Source organism: Balaenoptera physalus (assembly GCF_965194825.1).
Source record: "Balaenoptera physalus genome assembly, chromosome: 6".
NCBI classification, from domain to species: domain Eukaryota; kingdom Metazoa; phylum Chordata; class Mammalia; order Artiodactyla; family Balaenopteridae; genus Balaenoptera; species Balaenoptera physalus.
The window spans coordinates 94,028,458-94,044,982 of NC_138885.1; the positions used below are offsets into that span (position 1 = coordinate 94,028,458).

Genomic DNA, 16,525 nt, shown 5'->3' on the forward strand with positions numbered 1-16,525 from the left:
TCATCAAGGGTGGAAATGGCTGCATCATGCTACAAGGTGAGAAAAATAGGAAACAGCCTCTCTGTGTGAGGTTAAGCTTCCAGGGCTTCATGTAGTACCTTCCATGACGATGTTTAGTCAATATCACTTCTTTAGGTCTGAGATCACAAGGCAGTGGAGTGTCCCTGGTTTTTGGAGAGTGGCTTTTTCTGCAGCTGCGTGGGTAAGAATTTCTACTTCTGCTGAAAAATCTGAAAAGCGAATAGCTCATGTGGACGTTGTCAAGGACACTATATGCCTCCTGATCACTCTTAGAGCCTGGAATAGAAATTGTGTAAAATTACTAAATGGGACGTTCCTGTGGGCTCACGTTGAGACACCAAAGCAGAGCACAGCTGGAGACAAGTACCTCCACATTCCATCAAGAGGAGCTAGATCAACACCAGGGCTTGCTAAGAGGTGCCCCAAACTGCTTCTATGACCTGTGGTCCCTCACCCAATTCCAACAAGAGAGCTCTTGGGAGAATTGTTTTGTTTTGTTTTGTTTTAAATTTATTTTTTATTTATGGCTGTGTTGGGTCTTCGTATCTGTGCGAGGGCTTTCTCTAGTGGTGGCAAGCGGGGGCCACTCTTCATCGCGGTGCGCGGGCCTCTCACTATCGCGGCCTCTCTTGTTGCGGAGCACAGGCTCCAGACACGCAGGCTCAGTAATTGTGGCTCACGGGCCTAGTTGCTCTGCAGCATGTGGGATCTTCCCAGACCAGGGCTCGAACCCATGTCCCCTGCATTGGCAGGCAGACTCCCAACCACTGCGCCACCAGGGAAGCCCAAGGGAGAATTGTTTTTAATAAAAACTTTATTGAGATATAATTCATATATCATCAAATTCACCCTTTCAAAGTGTACAATTCAATGGTTTTTGGTATATTCACGGAGTTGTGTAACAGTCACAACTATCTAACTTTTGAACATTTTTTATCACCCGCCCCAAATAAACCTGTACTCGTTAGCAGTCACACCCCGTCTGTTCTTCTCCTGGCCCCTGGCAATCACTCAACTGCTTTCTGTTGTTATGAATTCGCCTATTCTGGACATTTCATTTAAATGGATTCATATAACGTGTGGCATTTTGTGTCTGGCTTCTTTTACTCAGCATAACGTTTACAAGGTTCATCCCTGTTGTAGGATGAATCAGAGCTTCACTCCTCTTACGGCTGAATAGCATTCCATTGTGTGTCTATACCACATTCTGTTTATCCATTCATCTGCTGATGGACATATGGGTTATTTCCACTTTGGGGCTATTGTGCATAATGCTGCCATGAACATTAACATACATGTTTTTGTGTGGTCTTGGGAGAATTTGACCTCTGTTTCTCTGAGCTTGCGAGCACAGAGTATGGCGTCTGTTCCTTGCCTGGTCATGAGGCTTGGCTGGAGCTGCCCCCCTAACAAAGAGGAGAGAGGAGGTTGCAGTGGGAGTGAGCTACAATTCCATGATAAGCAGGGTAATGATTGGGTCTTACAAGGACTAGCGTGGACACTACAGGAGGCGTAACCATCTTAAAAAGACCCTGCCCAAGAACACAGTCTTTGTAGGGTTACTGTCTGAGCAAGAGCTAAGGGAGACTTGTGAATGGTCAGCAGGAGAATATAGTGTCCACTTGAGGGAACAGGGAAGTGTGGGAGATCCCCAGTGGGGACTGAGGGGTTTCCTGAAGAACACAGGAAAGTTCCGCGTTTATGTGAGGGAGAGAGTTGGCTGGCTTTTGAGCATCTGTCTCACAGAGGACATCAGTGGCCAAATAAAATGGCATCAGCCAAACAACGAAAACCTTTTTGCTTCTTTACTTCTCCTTTCTCCTCCACACCTCAAATGGGAAGGAACGTCAAACAAGACTGGGGTGTGGTTGGAAGAAGGACTGTCCCCGCCGCCCCTTCCCGATTGCAGGTTACTGAGACCTATGAAGACCTGACCTAGACTATAGGGGAGGAAGATTTGAAGAGGAGAAAAGAGTGAAGTTTGGATATTAGAGAAAATTGAACCTGTATAATGCCTTGAAACAAGACTGCTACAAAAGTAAAAAGCCACTGGAGAAGTTATATAGTTTGCTCAAGTTATTGTCTGGGGTCAGGAAAAGATCTGCCAGAGCAGGTTTGAAGCACAAGAATGGGAGAAAAATTAAGTAATTTCCTGATTGCACTCTACAGAGTCCAGCCTGATTAATAAACATGTTTTTGTCAGAGTACAGTTCTCTCTGAGTTTGGTCTGCTTAGGACGTCTTTGAATGCCAGGACTGTGCTGGAGGTGCTTTGCTGTCATGGGTGGTGGTCACCACTAGTGGGGCTGTTAATCAAAGGGCCTTGCCTTCCCTATCACAAAGGTAGGTGCATGAACAGGCTGACAATTAGAATTGTCAATTGACAATAATCATACCCCACGGTTCTTGGCATACATCACTATTGGTCTGTAAAAGATGCCTCTCATTTAAAAAATTATTGTTCTCCTTCATCCCCTATCCCTTCTGCCATTCTCCTTCCATTACAGGCGCCTACTTAGATGTGTTTCTATATTTTTCAAACGTACACACATAGCAAAGAACATATATTGGCATGGTTTTGTGTATTTGTGTTTTTAATATAAATAAATGGCACTATATTATAGACTTCACTAAGTTTCTTCCTTTTTTGTTATTTTCAACTCAATACTGTGTTTTTAAGCTCTAATTGCCTTACTGTCTGAAATTCACTGACCTGACTTAGTTAGGGCTCCCAGGTTGACTCAATCTCCCTGTTTCCATGAACAATGTTGTCGTTGACATCTTCACACATGTCTGGGGATATACCCAGGAGTGGAATTGCTGAAACTAACTACTGGGTGTTTCAGTTACCACATAAACCACATAAATTATCTTTTTTGCTTTTAAGCCACTTGACAATGGGTTGTGTCACTTGCAACCGAAGAACTCCTACCTAATCCTTGCCTGTTGGAGGTAAGGGACACCTTGTCTCATCTGCCTGGCCTCCTCTAATTCCCTTCAAAGAGGCCAAGGATAAAGTAGCATTTTTGATGTCTCTTCAAGACTCTCTTGCTTTCAGACTTTGTAACTGGCTTCTCCTTTGGAAAAAGTCTCATCACTTCTGTTTCACATGATGGATAATGTGAATCTGTAGGTGTTGTTTATTGGAAAAGTATTTTAATTAAAAAAAATTCATGTTAAATGCTCAGAACATAGAAAAATGTTTTCAAACTTTGGAACTGCAATTATATTTGCAGCTCTCTAGAAATGGAAATGTCTCTTAATGCTAAAAATACTTTACTAGATCAATCATCTTAATAATAAAATCTTATTAAAACAATCTTTCCTCACCACAGGAATGCCAGTTATGAGACCTTGATTAGGGAGATTTCCTTCTGTGGTACATAGATCTTTCTCCAAGTGTTCTTGTTTACTGAACATTTTGGGACTTCTCAGAAGTCTTTGGGTTATACACTGCTGCAGAAACCCCCATTCAAGACACCAAGGTCAGTTGAAGTAGCTGGAGAATAGTGGAACGGCATTCTATTCCTTGACCATGAGCTGATACCAATGAGATGAAAATCAACAGAAATAAATTCTATGGGCATAAATATAAAGCTATTCATTGATGTTAACCCTAACATTAAATGAATTCGGGAAAGGGTAGACCTGATTTGACAGCAGTTCATGTGAAAGAGACATAGAGGTGTTAGGTGTCCTTAACTTAATGTTTAGCAACAGTCCAAAGAGGCTGTTAGAAGCACTGATACAATCTAGGCAGCAGTCACTGAAGTGTTGTACTGTGCTCAACTCGGGAGGAAGGGGGAAGCACTCCCTTCTTCTTTGCTGGTTTTATGACCTTTGGGGTATTATTCTGAGCACCAAGCTTAAAGGACACAGTGACAAATGGGAAGCTCCTAGATGAGGACAGCTGGCAAGGAAAGAAATCTAGAAACTATTACAGCAGCAAAGACTAAGGAAATACCAGCTGTCTTCAAATATTTGGAGGGCTTGCATGTGAATAACAGTAACCCCTTACATTATATATGGCACCTCACAATCTTTAGAGCTCTTTCATTTTTATTATTTAACATGATTCTTACATTGGCCTGTGAAGTAGACGAGGCTGATACTGCTCTCATTTTGTAAATGAGGAAAACGAGGGTCAACGAGGTAAACTTCACTTGCTCAAAACAGAATAGCAGTTGAATGGAGATTCTGGGACTAGAAGGCAGGTTTCTTGACTTGTGTTTAGTGCTCTTTCAATTACCTTAAGCAACAGAAAACTTAAGACTTCCACATTCTGTGCTCTTGTGGAAGGCAAACCTAGGACCAATGGGTCAGCTGAACCAGAAGGCAGTAAATGCAACATAAAGAAGTTTTTAAGAAAAAACCAGGAAGTTCTTTCCAACAGTGGAAGATGTGGCCCCTCAAAGTCGTGGTGAACTCTGTCATGGATACGCTTCCAGTGGAGATTTGATAAAAGTCCTTCAGGGATATTGTAGAAAGAATTCCTGAATAGACAAAGACATTGGACAATCTTCTTCATTTCCATACTGTTATTTTATTTGTATTGGACTGAGAAGGAAATAAACAAAGAAATACTCTGGCCACCTGCTATGTTTTCATCTGTCAGTTTGCTAACTAGAGCTGAGAGAGGTCTGAAAAGAAAATTCCATTTGAAAAAATATGATGCAGGCTGGTCCAGATAAATGACTCACTGATATGTTTATGTCAATCTTATTTCTGTTTATCCACCGACCATGGGCACATCGGTGCTGATGTCTCTTACTCTTCAGCCCTTTCCCTTAAAACCAGTTACACACGGAGACGAAAGAATAAGAGAATAATCATGAAAAATCAGGCTCTGGGAACCGAGTTGCTGGGCTGAGGGCCAATGCCACGTCATCTCAGAGGCTCACGAAATCTGATGTTTATGCAGCCTAAAGTATCTTTATTTTTACTGTGTGTCTGAAGATTATGACATGATCGAGGTTAGTAACTATGGAGACTGGTGATTTATTTACCACTGAGGTGGTTCAGCTCTGACAGAACCAGTACAGGCTTCCTCATGTAAGCAGAGTGTCTGCCCATCCCTTCCTAAGGGGATCTGCCGAAAAAAGATGGATTAACGCAACTGAGGAATCTGAGGAAATCTTTTAAATGAAGGCACTTAAGAGCAAAAGGGAAAAAGAAAGGACTTGAAGAAGTACAGCATTCATGTTCTCTCTCATCTCAGTGTCTCTGTGTGTCCACTTTTCTCCTTCTGGAATGCCCTGCTCTGTCGGGAATAGTGACCTTCTCCCAGCTTACCCTACCAGCCCGAAGCCCACCTTCTACACAAAGGCTTCCAAATAAAACTAACCAATATTTACTACTCCCTTTTCTGGCTATGTCGGGTGGTTTCTGTGCTATGCCTATTTGCCATGGGTTACATTGGACTGAACATTTTTATTATTGTTCCCAGGGTTGTCCCTCATGTTTCACATGTATTTTGTGTTCTTCTCAAGGAGTTGTGTGTGGGAGACATCTAGCCCATGCTCCTTTCTCCATGCCAAAGGGGTGCCTTTTCAGATTCTCACATCAAATGTACTCGTGGTGGTCCTGATTGGCCCCTAAGTACCACCCTGGGGCTCTCCATATCTCTCCAATGAGTCGTATACCCCTTGAGGGCAGGGGTCTGTCGGATCTACTTCTGCACTCCCCGTAGGGCCTGGCCTTAGATAAATGCTCTTTCACTTGATTTAAACAGAGAAACAGAAGGAGGCCTTAACTCAGGAAGTGAATTACAGGAAAGATGGTCTACAAAACAGAGAGAAGGAAAGAAAGTGGAAGCAAGAGTTTGCAAATGCGGAGACCATTTCTTGATCCTGCTGTTTTCCTTGTGCTTCGAGGGCAGATAGATTTTCCAGGCATTTCTGGCTCCCGATCTCTGGTTCTGTCCAAGGGCTAACGAATGCACAAATGAGAGCTCCTGCAGGCTGAGGTGCTGGGCTTGCCCGGGGTTCTTTTAGCCGAGTCTAGGTCCTGCTGGTTGTCAGGGCAAGGCTGGGGTCTGAGTAACGAGGCCAGGGTGCAGCCCTGATTTGGAGCTCAAAAGGGAAGCAACCTCCGTTGCTGCCGAGAGATGACCTGACATATTTCACTGGCTCCTGTGGGACAACCCCAGGAAAATCCTTCCCACGCCCAACAACATCGCTCTTCACTTTCAGGATGCAGTAGCCCTTTGCCATCACTCAGGCAGCTGTGTCTTCTGCCAGTCGGGTTTTCCGGTGGGGCTTACCTCAGAGTCAGGCCTGGTGGATCCCTTCATATTTAATTTCGCTCTTTTCGGAATCAGTGTCAATTGTGCGCATGACTTAAGAAGAAATCACAGATTGCTCCATTGCTTCCTCCCCAAACGTCCCCTGCCTCAAACCCCAAACCAAAAATACCACCAACTCACCATGCTTGAGGAAGCAAGAGGACACTGAGGAGGGACTGCAGTCAAATACTAGTTGCAAAAAGAAAAAAGGGGAACAAAATCATCAAAAATATGGAAATTTAGAAGTTGCCTTATTATTTTTAGGCAGTAAGAAAACTAGAATCATTTACTATATGCAAGATTCATTAGCTGGGATGGGTTTCAGATGATCAGAGGACATAGAAAGGACTGCCTTTGTTCTGAGGAATAATAGAGTCCTTTCCCTCCCCAACATAAGCACAGAACTCATTAGCTAATGTCTTTTACAACTGGGTAGAAGAAACACAAATAAAAACCATGGTTGATGCAGCATGAACAGCCTAGATTATTACTGACCAATAAAAGAAAGCACATGTGAAGCCTCTAGCCTCATATAGACCCTTTTTAAAAAAAATATGCCCTAATATCCATACACAATAAAAATGAAGACTCTTGAAGTAGATGTGGCAAAAACTGTCTAACGTCTACTCATGAGCAACAACTCAAGACTCTGGCTTTGTGGTGTGGGATGGCAAAGGGGTTCTTTCGGTTTCATAGCTTTCCTCTTTGTAGATCTGGACAAACTAGACCTCTGAGACCTTGGACAAATCATCAGTGTCTCTAAACTTCAGCTACATATCTGTGAAATGGGAATTAAAGTGATATCATATGGGGTTACTGTGAAGATTAAATGAAGATGGTCCATGTAAAACAGGAGTTTAGTGCAGTGCCTGGAATATAGAGCTTAATAAACATTTGCTGTCACTATGGTTTAGGCACAATGGTTAAGCACATAGACTCCAGTGCCAGCATGTCTGGCTTTGGATCCTGCCTTTACTACTTAATGGCTGGGCAATCTTTGGCAAGTTACTCAGCCTCTCTGCTCCTGTTTCCTCAACTGTAAAATGGGGACAAGATTACCAGCTTGTTGGGTGATTGTGAGGGTTAAATGAAGTAAGCCCTTGGAGCACTGCCAGGCACACAGTGAGCACCATATAAACTGTTCATAATTTTCATTATGTTGTAAAGAGAACTTTGTTGACTAGATGCTTCTCCTACCTGTTCCTCACTCCTTACCTCCAATCTTGGAATTCTCAGACTGTATAGCTCATCCTCTCTTTTTAAATTTGAGCTACTAGGAAAGCCTCAATTCCCCAGATCTGTGGGGCACCATCCCTTGTCTCCCAGGGACCTGAGCAGGAACACATCAGTGGCGAGAAAGTGGTAGATCCAGAAACCTTAGCTGTGCAAGAGCACCGAGAGCTCTTGCCTGCCCTCCCTCGCCTGGGCTCAGCCCTGGGGGCTCAGGGATGGCCCCAAGGATCTGGGGGACCAGTTGAAATTGTAGTGCTTCAGCAGAGCCCAGGTTCTTGAGAAAGACCCAGAGGCTCAGAGAAGACTCCAGACTACAGAGCAGAGCAGAACTCTTAGCTCTATCTGCTAACCAGCCTGACCTTAGGTGAATTTTGCAGTCCCGGGAAATCCAAGGCTTAGGAAGGTCACCCAGGTCTGGATGAACTGAAGACTTCCAGTCTGGAATTTCATCCAGGGCTAGAGAGACTTTAGCTATCTCCTGGCAGTGGTAGCAGGGTGATAGCGTCTAGATTTCTTAGCTAAATTGCATCATCAACATACAGCTCCTCTTTGCTGTTTCTTTCACACAGAAATCTAATCTTAAAAATCTCTGATCTTTCTGTTCATGGTCTGTAGGAAAGCCAGCACTAGCCAGGAGGGAGAACCCAGTGTGAGAAAACAAGTCAGTTCCAGGCAGCACTGTAAATGTGCAGAAACGATCCTTATGATCTGTAATGAGAATCTCAGTGTCAGCCAATGTGCTTTATATGCTGTATCTCTTTGAACCCTTAAAGAGCCCCAGGAGGTCGGTACCATAATTATCCCCATTTTATAAATGAGGACTTAGGGGTTCAGAGAGGTTACAAAGGGTCACACCGACGCTGGTGTGATTGAGTCTGGAATCAAACCCCTTTCTGTTTGATTTCAAAGTCTGTGCAACTTGATGAAAGTTTCCAGTCTTCCCATTCTGACTCTCTTCTTTTTCAGGTATCTTCTATTTCTTATCCTATCCTTTTCAAAACCTCCAACAGAAAAGGAATTTGCCATAGACATCTAAGTCTTTGTGGGAATTTAAATCAACATGTCACAATTCCAAGGAGAAAGTCTCATTTTAAGGTCCTATACCAATTCTAAAATAGAAGACTTTATTTCATTGAAGACATTAGGGCATTATCCAGTATTTTGGGAGCACTACTCCTAAAATAATATAATTCTCACTCTAAGGCTGGCCTTGCTAATAATAATAGCAACAACAATTGTAATAACGATGATTGCAGCAACCATCCGAATGGCATGTGTTAGGCTCTAGCGTGCCACGCCCTTTATGTAAATCATTTCATTTAATCCTCACCATAAGCCTTACAGTGGGTGTAATTATAATGATCAATTTATAAATGGAGAAACTGAGGCTCAGAGAGGTTAAGTAATTTGCTTAGCTCATGCAGCTAGTAAGGTTAAAGAGTTGGGATTTGACCCTCTGTGCGTGTGTCTTCAGAGACTGGGTGTGGACTTACTCTCTGTGCCATACTGGAGAAAGCTAAGCTTTGAGGGGACCCTTTTGAAACAGGTCAGAGGTCTTCCTTACCTTTCTTTCTTTCTGTATCTTATCCTGCCCTTCTTGCACAGATGGCCATATACAGGAGATTAGGTGTCAGCAGATGGCTTGACTGAGTTTCCATCTCATGGAATGATTCTGTTTCTGGCATCCCAGTGCAAGGACTGCCGAGTCCTTTGATCACTTGAGCATTCGCGTTGCCTGCTTCTACACTGTTAATTCTATACCTTGTCTCAGTGGGGTGATGTTCCCAGGCTTCTTTCCTAGCTACATGGCTGATTCATTCTAAGTGACTTTTCTGAGGAGAAATTAGCTTAAGGGTTGTCTTTTGCATGTGCTCAACTAAATGACCCCAAAATGGAGTTGAAACAGTCCATGGTTCTGGGGATTTTATAGGGTAATCAGTCTTCCCTGTTTTAGGTCAAGCCCCCAAGACCAATATTCAAAATACACTTAAAATAATTATTCATGCTCTCCTGGAAGGAATCAAAGTTTGTAAAATATAAGAGAAGGCTGAAGACAATGCTTAGTATTTCACTGCCTCTTGTGATGTTCTCTGTGTGTTCTGTTGAAAGGCACAAGAGAAAGTCCATTTGCCGTACTGCTCATAACATCTACATTTGATTCTATATGTTCAATTCTGCTGTAGAAGACAAGAAAGCAAATGGGAAGGATAAAGCTCACAAGAAATATTGAATATGCATAGAAAGTAAGCCAGCAACTTATGAGATATTGGTGGAACTCCTAGGATGTTATATACAGATGATGAGTAAGGAAATAGCTTGTGAGACAAGCAGAATTCCTAAGATGTGTTACATACAGATAGTAAGTTAGCAGTCTTTAAAACATGTTAAAGAAAGATAGAATAAATAAAATATCTATGGGAAAAGACAAGCATGTTGCTTATAGATAGAAAGGGATGAAGAGGTCAGGTCATGATCATGCCACCTCTGGGCAGACAGCTATGTCATCCCCAAGCTGGCCACCCATTGGTAATACCCGTTCTGGTCCCACATATCCTCTGCCCAAGAAATGAACATAAACCCCAGAGCTTCTCAGCAGTTACTGGGAAGCTATAGCTGTAGCCAGGTGAACTTGCCCCTGTGTTTCTCTGAGACAGTAAGTGTGTGTCACCAGCCCAGGGTACCTTCTGTCTATGGTCCCCCTTGCTGCATCCGAATCTCTGGTCCTCATAATCACACCATCCATGGGGAAGTCTGAAAAGAGAGAGAGAGAGAGGGAGAGAGAGAGAGAGAGAGAGAGAGACAGGGAGGAGATATGAGTGTGGTCCTTCCATTAACTTGCACCTTTCTCTAAGTGTATTCACTTACCCCATCTCTTTCCCTTTGCTTCTAATGGTGTATTTTAATTGGTTTACTAAAACACACAATATGAACATATTCAATTTTGAGTCTTTGAGCCTTTCTGATCTGTGGCCTCAGGCATGATTTGCCTGGGACTGTTCTCAGAGGCTCCCTTTGCATCAAGGTGAATTCTCACGTGACATTCATGTTAGACTGTTTCCATTTGGATCTAGTCACTTGTATCGTCTGTTTCCTTGGCTAAGACTCCAACAGTGGATACTTTTACTCCCTGAGAGGACCTAGGAAAGAGCTGTGCCAACAGGGTTTGGAATGGAGGCAAAACTAATTCTGGAGAGTTCCAATGTGTGCTGAAAAAAGATAGCAATCAAATAAATGTGTTATATCACATCCTGAATATGGTCTCAGGTCCTCTGCCAGGTAATCAGTGAACATTTTTTATGAGTTTGATTTTTTTTCCGTTAGGAAAATTACTGAAGTTCTGAATTAACCAGAGCAGCACAAGAGGGACAACATCATTCATTCAGAACACAGGTGGGGGAAAGGCAGAACGATGGTTTGTAAAAATGGGTCCATAAATAATGAATGATTTTAATAACTCTGAGTGACTTGGACGCTCACACTGAGTGACCTTCTCAATATATTATTTATGCCTTTGGTGTTTTTTTCTCATATAACATATTTTTTTCCTCTGGTCACAGTATTTTCTTGTCCACTTACTGTGTTTTAAACCACACACTTCTTGCACATAGCTCTAAAGTGAAATATAGATTATAAAAGGAAACACTTCCCACACATTTATGAAATGGTTTCCAGCTGGTCTTAAAAATGTCTTCGATTCCCTCTGGATGTAAGCGTTTATCTGCTAATGCTTAGCATTCGGGAGTTTCCCTGCTCAGTTTCAAAAGTGGGAACATGGAGATAAAGTCAGTGTTTTAAGAGATTAGTATCTGAGAAACATAAAATTGGGTGAAATAAATATTGCACATGTATAAGAAGAAAGTTTCAATCATTATGTAGTGAAATTATACCTACCCCCCCAAACAAACAAACATAAAATAACAACAACAAAATTCTCACTGTGTCAGAGGATACAAGGCTTGGCCACTTTTGATCAGGAGGAATGAAGTTGTGTACCAGGAGGGTTAAGGTTTAGGTGTGTGTGATGAAATCCCAAGTGGTATGTCAATTCCCGCAGAGGACTTCAGGTCACTGGGTGGCATCCCTGTGGGAAATTATTTGGCAAAGAGAAAAGGACCTACGCCCACACCACATGCACCACTGTGTTAGTGGCTCTGAAGGCTTTCTGTGCAGCTAACTGGCCTTGGAGATGACTCCTTGGAGCCTTGCTAATAGGAAGGGAGTTAGGGAGTCCCTACTTCCAGGCAACTTTAAGGAACAGGGAGATCTCTGTGCCTGAATTTATAGGGTTAGATAGATGTTCCTTTTCCTTCCTCTTACACAACTTCCTCTTACTGCCTAGGTTTATATCAGTCACAGCGTTCATTTAAGGCACTCCAACTTTGGACTTCAACAAGACAAAGAGTGGCATCTACCCAAGACATAGTGGAGAAATCACCCTTAAAATGATAAAGCATTGAGGTGTAAAGTAACAAAGTCCAGAGAAACTCTCCAAGCTATAACTTTGCTTCTAAAAGTCCTCTGACTTGGATGCAACCTTCAATCAAAGTTCTATTTTCCCTTCATTTTAGCTATCTCCGGCTAAAATGGGTGGGGTGAGCCTCCTCTGTTTTCTATTAAGGGGCAAAGCAGCAAGATTTATGTCAGGAAGTCTTGCTGGAAAGAATGGAGTGGGCTCCCAGAGCCACCCAGTTCCATAGTAATAATATTTGAATTGAAAATCAGGGTAGCACTTCCCAAACAGGATTCCCCAGAACACTAGTTGCTTGAACTGATGATTTTTTAATTTATTTTTTTAATTTTTAAAATGTTAATACAGTTCAGATCAGCGTGCCTGGTTCATTTCAACTCCTTCACTGGCAAACCTGGGGGCAGGGGCTGCTTCAGCTTCTCTGCCTTCTTTTTGTCTGTGATGACCAAGGTGTAAAGGGATCCGCTGCATCGAACTTTAAACTTCACATTATCCTTATTTTTCTTGGCGTCACTTGGCGTCCTTTTGCCTGGCTGTAAGCAGAAAGTCCTTGATTTCTTCAGTTTTGCGAGGCATGATGACGCGGAGCGGAGAGCGCGGCCGGAACAGTGAGAGGCAAGAAGCTGAACTGCTGAATTTTGTTTTGTTTTGTATTTTTAACCACTGTTTATGGTCAAAAAAAAAAAAAAAAAAAAGTGTGGAAAATCCCGGGTTGAATACATTTCAAGGAATTACTTTTTCTGCAAGGCATTAAACATATTTAATGTGTTAATAGGAATTGCATGTCTTGGAATTAATGGTTCACAGAACACAGTTTGCAAACACTGAACAAGGGAGAGGACCGGGGGAGAAGTGGCCCAGGCTAGGCTGCATGACTGTGGGGGGCAGGGGCTTCTTGATTGCTGGTGGTTAAGCAGTGCCCTTGGGTACCCCCAGTTGTGCCTGGGGTATAGATGAAGAAGGCAGGAAAGGAAGCAGGATAAAACAGAGATAGCGAGGTGGTAGCGTGATGCTGGTTGACCTAGATTTCCAGACTCTGTGTGTGGATTGGGGGTCCTTTTGGGTAAGAAACATTCTCACTCCTCTTGCTAGGGAGCAAAACCGACATGCTCTCTCCCAGGGAGAGTGGTATGGAATGGTACAGCTCTCTGTGTTTTCTTCAGGTTCAGGTTCCTTCTCCAAGTCGGTCGTTCTTTCTCCAGTTATAGTATTATAAAAATGTATATATTATAGAATTGCCATATTTTATTTTGGCTCCTAATTTAAGTTATTTCAAGGATAGTACATACAGTCCTGGGTACTTGGATGTAAAATCTATGGCATAAGTTCATTGAGAAGCTCTCTGTTGGGGTTCTAACATTGCCACCCATGTGGCATCCCTTTCAACATGACCTCGGGGAGACAGTTCTGCATTGGGTTCCTGAGATGAACGCACATGCACATTTGATCTATTGCATTACCTCCCAGACTAAACTCGCTATCCTGCTGCCAGTCACTACAACGTTCTCAAATACGAGTCAAGTGTGCGTTAGGAGCCGGTGCCTTGTACTCTGAACTTCAGGGAGCGCAAACCAACCTTTTAATTTTTATTATTTTTTTCAATTTTATTACCTCTTATTTTCTTCCAGTTTCATTGAGATATAATTGACATACAGTTCTGTATAAATTTAAGGTGTACCGCATAATGATTTGAATTATATACATCATGGTATGATTACAATAAGTTTAGTGAACACAATCATCTCATAGAGATACAGAATTAAAGAAATAGAAACAAATTTTTCCTGGTGATGAGAACTCTCAGGTTTATTCTCTTAACAACTTTCATATGTAACACACAGCAGTGTTAATTGTGTTTATCATGTTGTACATTATATCCCTAGTGCTTATTTATGTTATAACTGGAAGTTTGTACCTTTTGACTGCCTTCATGCAGTTCCCCCTCCCCCAACTCCCACCTCTGGTAACCACAGATCTGTTCTTTTTCTATGAGTTTGTTTGTTTGTTTTTGAAGTATAATTGACCTACAACACTATGCTAGTTCCTCTTATATGACATAATGATTTGATGTCTCTGTACATTTCAAAATGATCAATCATGATAAGTCTAGTTACCATCTGTCATCATACAAATATGTTATATAATGTAACATAACATATGTTACATAATTATTGACCATATTCCCCACACTGTACATTTCATACCTGTGACTCATTTATACTGAACTGGAAGTTTGTACCTCTTATCTCCCTCATTTATTCTCTCCTTTCTCCATTCCCCTCCCCTCTGGCAACCATCTGTTTGACTCTATCTGTTTTGTTATGTTTTGTGAAAAGCTAAAAGCATTTCCCCTAAGATGAGCAACAAGACAAGGATGCTCACTCTCACCACTTTTATTCAACACAGTACTGGAGTCCTTCCTAGCCACAGTAATTAGACAAGAAAAACAAATAAAAGGAATCCAAATTGCAAAGGAAGAAGTAAAACTGTTACTGTTTGCAGATGACATGATATTACACATAGGAAATCCTAAAGATGCCACCAAAAACTACTAGAACTCATCAATGAATTTGGTAAAGTTGTAAGATACAAAATTAATATACAGAAACCTAACAATGCTAACAATGAACTATCAGAAAGAGGAATGAACAAAACAATCACATTGACAATTGCATCAAAAATAACAAAATACCTAGGAATAAATCTAACTGAGGGGGTAAAAGACCTGTACTTGGAAAACTATAAGACACTGATGAAAGAAATTGAAGACAACACAAACAGATGGAGAGATATACTGTGCTTATGGATTGGAAGAATTAATATTAACTGATGTTGTTAAAATGACCATGCTACCCAAGGCAATCTACAGATTCAATGCAATCCTTATAAAATACCAAGGGCTTTTTTCATAGAAGTAGAATAATTTTAAAATTTGTATGGAAATGTAAAAGACCCTGAATAGCCAAAACAATCTTGAGAAAGAAGAACAGAGCTGAAGGAATCATACTCCCTGACTTCAGACTATACTACAGAGCTACAGAAATCAAAACAGTATGGTACCAGCACAAAAACAGACACATAGCTCAATGGAACAGAATAGAAAGCCCAGAGATGAATCCAACTTATATGGGCAATTATTCTATGACAAAGGCAGCAAGAATATAAAATGGGGAAAACACAGCCTTTTCAATAAATGGTATTTGGAAACTGGACAGCTACATGCAAAAGAATCAAACAGGACTACTTTCTCATACCACATACAAAAATAAACTCAAAATAGATTAAAGACCTAAGTGTAATACCTGAAACCATAAAACTTCTAGAAGAAAACATAGGCAGTATGCTCTTTGACATGGGCCGTAGCAATATTTTTTTGGATATGTTTCCTCAGGCAAAGGAAACAAACACAAAAATAAACAAACAGCACTACATCAAACTAAAAAGCTTTTGCACAGTGAAGGAAATTATCAACAAAATGAAGAGGCTGCCTACTGAATGGGGGAAGACATTTGCAAATGATGTATTTGATGAGGGGTTAATATCCAAAATATACAAAAAACTCATACAACTCAACATCAAAAAACCCCCAAACAACCCTATTGAAAAATGAGCAGAGGATCTGAATAGACAGTTTTCCAAAGAAGACATACAGGTGGACAACAGGCACATGAAAAGATGTTCAACATCACTAATCATCAAGGAAATGCAAATCAAAACCACAATGAGCTATCACCTCACGCCTCTCAGAATGGCTATTATCAAAAAGACAACAAATAACAAGTGTTGGTGAGGATGTGGAGAAAAGGAAACTCTTGTGCACTGCTGGTGGGAATGTAAATTGATGTAGTCACTATGGAAAACAGTATGGAGATTCCTCAAAAAATTAAAAATAGGACTACTATACAATCCAACAACTCCACTCCTGGGTATTTACCTGAAGAAAATGAAAACACAAATTAGAAAAGATGTATGCACCCCTATGTTCATTGTAGCATTATTTACAATAGCTGATACATAGAAGCAACCTAAGTGCCTATCAATGGATGAATGAATGAAGAAGATGTAGTATATGTATACAGTGGAATATTACTATCCATAAAAAAGAGTAAAATCTTGCCATTTGCAACAACATGGATGGACCTAGAGAGTATTATGCTAAGTGAAATAAGTCAGACAGATTAAGACAACTAATGTATGGTTTCAATTATATGTGGAATATAAAAAATAAGACAAATGAACAAACATAGCTAAACATACCAAGCTTTTTATTTTTTAAAAAATAATGATTTAGAAAAGGAAGATGGGAGAATGGGGGTGCCACAACAATGTTCCAGAGAAGCAGGGGTACAGGTCAGTCCATTCCACTTTCTCTGTCTGAGGTAGGGTCTCTAAGACCCTGATGAAAGGGGAGAAGGTATCTATATGGACTGAATTTACTTCTGGACATTTTCTAGAACCTGTCTGGTAGTCCTTGGTTAATTCAGCTGAGTGCCACACTTCATCAGGGTCAGGGATCCAGAC

The 16,525-nt window shown here is 41.3% G+C and overlaps 1 pseudogene across 1 annotated transcript; it reads right to left on the reverse strand.

The window, feature by feature from the left end:
• Nucleotides 1–531: 531 nt before the first annotated feature.
• Nucleotides 532–13,710, reverse strand: LOC309662984 (large ribosomal subunit protein eL38 pseudogene; annotated as a pseudogene). Its single transcript has one exon. The product of its transcript is annotated as a large ribosomal subunit protein eL38 pseudogene (transcript).
• Nucleotides 13,711–16,525: the final 2,815 nt, after the last annotated feature.